This window comes from Coffea arabica, chromosome 1e (genome assembly GCF_036785885.1).
Source record: "Coffea arabica cultivar ET-39 chromosome 1e, Coffea Arabica ET-39 HiFi, whole genome shotgun sequence".
NCBI lineage: Eukaryota > Viridiplantae > Streptophyta > Magnoliopsida > Gentianales > Rubiaceae > Coffea > Coffea arabica.
This window is the reverse complement of record NC_092311.1, coordinates 36,008,801-36,013,456: the sequence shown is the minus strand read 5'-3', so window position 1 is coordinate 36,013,456 and position 4,656 is coordinate 36,008,801. Positions and strand designations below refer to the sequence as shown.

At 37.0% G+C, this 4,656-nt stretch overlaps 1 long non-coding RNA gene across 1 annotated transcript; it reads right to left on the bottom strand.

Annotated features, from left to right (window-relative positions):
* Nucleotides 1-3,069: 3,069 nt before the first annotated feature.
* LOC140021453 (uncharacterized) lies at nucleotides 3,070-4,286 on the bottom strand. The gene is made up of 2 exons (XR_011825194.1): nucleotides 3,880-4,286; nucleotides 3,070-3,789 (listed from the first exon to the last, which is right to left on the bottom strand). It is a non-coding gene; the product is annotated as an uncharacterized lncRNA (long non-coding RNA).
* Between the last annotated feature and the right edge of the window lie 370 nt (nucleotides 4,287-4,656).

Below are 4,656 nucleotides of genomic sequence, written 5' to 3'. Positions count from 1 at the left end.
GGAGGTTGCTTTATGACTACTATTCATGTTCTTACCATTGACCAAATAAATCAAAAAAATACCAAAAATTCACCATTTTTCTCTTCCTCTTGGCCGAGCTCTTCAAGCAACAAAAGAAAGAAAACTCTTCAAGTTTTTGGCTTCAATCTTGCTTCAATCAACTCACTCAACCATCCAATCTTGTTTTTGCTCCATAAAACCACTTAAGGGAGTGATAGTGAGGTGTTGTGTGGAGTTATTTGGAAAGCTAAGAGGACTAGTTGCTCTCTCACTCTTGTTTCTAAGGTGAGTTGTGAAGAACCCCTCTCCTCCCTCTAATGATGCTTAATTTATGCTTAGTGGTGGAATAAGATGCAACTTTATGGATTATATTGTGATTTTTGGTTGAATTGGTGAACTTTTGTAATTATTGGGGATTTTTCTGTTTTAATATGAATATGATTGTGTGGCTATGTATGATGATTGGAAATGGTATGTAAGGGATATAGGAGGTGGAAAAAGTGGATAATTGCAAGCAATTTTTGTTTTGGAAGAAAATTGAAAAAATTAGGGTTTGATGTTCTTCATTCTGCCCGGTACTATAGCTCATATCTAGGGGCCGAATTGGCCTTGGGTTAAAACATGAAAGTTGTAGGGAATGATATTTTAGAGGTGCCTAAAAAATTTCAGGTCAATCGGAGTAGCTTAGCTTGAGAAAAGTCGAAATTACCCTTGCTGTCCTGGTTTTACCCGAATTTGGGAATTGCTTCTGTAATTGGTTATTTTGGTTAGGAATGCTTCCGAATTGGTTGTTGAGGTCTTCTGATGAAATGTATCCCTGTTTCTTAGCTTTCATATGGCTTTGTAATTTCTAGATTTGAACTTATGTAGGCTGTTTTATGATGCTTGCACTAGAATGCGTTCTGTGAATCTGTTTTTGCGGTTCTGGTGTAGTAGATTGCATTTTTGACCTGGTTACACTCGAAACTGGGTTGAGTGACCTTCTTGAATATTGTAGCCCTATCTCTTAGCTTTGAAACGGTGGGTCTTGGACCTTCATCCGATAATCGTAGTGCCTTTGGTGCCATTACCGCAAAATGACGTCAAAAACTGTTTTTTTCAGGGTTAAAGCGAGTTCCATTTCCGGATTTTTCTGGTTTCCTCTAATGCTTATGTATGCTTATGGAGCCCTATTGTGGTAATATTTGGCATTGGTTTGTGACTTGTAATCGAGTCTTATTGTGCTTATTTGATTATCTTAGGATTTGACTTTCATTTCCGGACTTTTCCCTAGCTCGAATTGTACTTGTACTACTTGGAGCTTACTGAGCAGCTATTGAATGAACTTATTTTGTGTGTGACTTTGGGACTGGCTGAGGAAAATAATGAAGCCATGACGGCTGGAAAAGTAAGCAAATTTAGGGGAAGTGCTGTCCAATTTTCTAGGCCATTTGGTTCCTTTAAGTTTGAATTGCCTTTTGGTAGAAATGAAGGGCTTTTGGGTTGTTTGAGCCTAGGTCTTCATGTTACCTTTTCGTTTCTAAAAATCATGTTTTGCACCCTTGCATTAGTAATTATTTGGCGAGGCATACGACTGGTAGTCGAGCCTCACATGTGCATTCTGTATACTCGATTTTTGAAAGTGGAACCTTCAATTGTTTTACTTTGGTTCTTTTAGGGTTTCTTGGCGATTAAAGCCAATCTGAAGTGAAAACTGACTTGAACCGGTGAGTGTACCGCTCCCCTTATTTGTTACTTAACTTGATTTCTGTACATGCAATCTGTGATATGAACGACTGAACTATCTGTTTATTCTGTTTGAGACGAGGGTGTACTTTATTACACTCGTTCTCTTGTCTGTTCATATGCCCATTTTGAGTGCGTATCTGAATCTGCTATCTGTATCTGGTATCTGTATCTGTATCTGTTCTGACGTCGTTTGGAAGCTTGTATCCAACGACCTTTCTGTGACCTCTGAGTTCAACACCTGTGGCCAGTTACTCGAGTCGGGCCGGCAAGGGCCTGGTCGATTAGATAACGAACTACGGTAGTCTGTTTTGGGATCTTTGGGTATTGAGACCCTTGATTCCGGTATACTCGAGTATTACCATTTCTGTTCTGATTGGATTTCGGACCCGGTGGGGGTATGTGAGGTGGAAGGAGTCGAAGAAAGTGGAGTCTACGGTATTGGTTACTTCTGTAAAGTTGACGGAGTGTCAACTGTTATTTCGATCAAGTTTCGGTGAAGCAAATGGGAAGTTGGCTCCTGAGAGCCACCCGTATCCTTTTGTCTATGGTGTTTGTTCACTTCTTTATTTGATGCACATATGTGATTAATTGAATATGAAGTTCCATGTTCTTATTTGCTATTATTTTGGTACCTCATTGAGCGTAAGCTCATCCCTTCCCGTTATCTTTGTTTTCCTTACAGGGAACCACTTTTGGGGCTAAGATGTTTTGACGCACGAGTCGAGCTAGTTTTATTATATTTTTGTAAAGTTCCTCGATAGTTGGAAAACCCTAAATTTATTTTGATCTAATTATCTTCTTTTGTTCCGTAAATTACAAACGTATGTGTATAAAACTATTTACCCTGTTCATGTAACCTATTTGGATTGGAAATGTTTTCCCGGGTCATATGGCCATATCTGTATTCGTTGGGCTCCTGGCTGAGTGGTGATGTGGCAACCACTAATCATACTTGATGTTGATTTTCATTTTGCCATTTGGCGACTTTGAATCGTTTGAGCGCGCTATTTCCTTCCTGAACGTTTTCGATTTCTTTTAACGGCTCGACTGAGTCCTGGCGAGAGCTGGGCAGGCGGTCCGCTAACCCCTTTGGTTCGCCTTAGGGGAAGGTGGGGCTGTCACATGCAGCCAATCATACCACAAGTGATCTCTCAAATTCTACTATATATTCCTATTCCTCTTTTCTTTTCTTTGAAATTGCCAAATCACAAGTTTAGTTGAGGGATTAAATTTGATGGTTGAAATAAAATCCGATTCCATGGTCAAACTAAAAGGAGATGAAGAGGCACACAATAATAATGGAGCAAATAATGCAATATTGGCCAAAAGAGGAAGAGAGACTGAAATTGGTAAATTTGCTAATTTGTCTATCATTCATTCAAAAAAACTTTTTAAAATGTTAATAAGTACATTAATATTTCCTTTTATGCTTGACAAATTTTGGTTGTGGTTTCGTTATGGAGATAGTTTGGGGTGTGAAGACGTTAACATGGTGATTGGAGACGTTAACATGTTTGGAGATTTAATGCTAAAGAGATTATTTTGTTTTGAGAAGGTGTAGGTATTGGATTTGAAGTTTGGGGTGTGATTAGTTGTAAATAAAATTTTGGTTTTTAGCAAAATGAATTTCTTGAAAATTCCTATAGTCATAATGATGAATTTCTTGAATTTCTTGAAAAAAGTTATAGTGATTCAAAATGCTACTATAACTTTTTTATATTACTCCCAAAATTAAAATGTTATCGTCTTTTTTTTATTTTTATTTTAATAGAGGAGGAGGGAAAGGGATGTTAAAATCTTGACGTTTCATACTTTAGTCACTAAACTAAAACCTCCTCGACCAATATTATCTTCTTACACATGGCTATTTGTGATGTGTGCATGACTGTTTTTTGACACATGCAGATAATACATAGAGGTGTGTATTCTAGATATGCTAGTATAAAACTTAGTTTTTTACCCCTACTAATGCTATAGTACTAAATCATATCTCTGGATAAACAGTAGAACAAAACTTGAGTTACATGGGTACAGCATAAAGCAGCAAAGCCGCGCCATTCCCTGTAGATATTAAAAAAAAATCATCATGCACCAAATTGCAATATGAAGTCCAGTAAAGAAAACGAAAAAAAAAAAAGAGTGAAGATTTACCCATTATTCCTACAGCCACACGTAACCTATCTCCCATGTTGCAACGTTTCAAATAAAAAAACCTGTTATGGGCGAGCAAAGGCACAAGAATAGACTGGAAACGAAATGTTTGAGCTTTGCCTCTCAACAATCTTAAGATTAGGTGTATATATACTAATGAACAGTTCGCAAAAGGAAAGGGAAAAGAATGTTTCGTAAAATGCTTGATAATTAAATTTGTGGTGAGAAACCTACAAGGGTATTAAAGAAATCAAGTGGAGAAGAGATTGTGGAGGGAATTATAGCTTACCATTTGGTTTGTCTTTGGAATTTGTTCAAGGAAATGCTCCATTAGTCATTAGAAGCTTTATTAGCCTTTTTTAGTGAGACAAAGAATAAACAAAGAATTTATTTGCTGGCTAGGAAGTACCCAAGTTCCATATTTTGGTTCTTTTGTCAGTGGAAATATCACTGGACTTCCACTAGTCTTTTGGAAATTTTAGAGTTTAAATGCCCAACTTTCTAATATTGGCTCAGTGTCCAGTGTTTGTCGTATGCGTGCACTTACAAACTTGCTAGTTAAGGCCTTAAGGGAAAGGATGGAAAACTGTGAGTGCAACTTTTTCTTGATGGCGTAATACTTTTTAAACACGTTATAATTTGTTGTAAACAGTTTGTATGTTTTTTGTGACAGAAATGTTATATTCAGTTATGTGAAGCTGTACATGTTAGTTGTATTAGATAGTGTGGTTTTCTCTCGAATTTATAATTTGAATTTTGACATTATTAACTAATTTG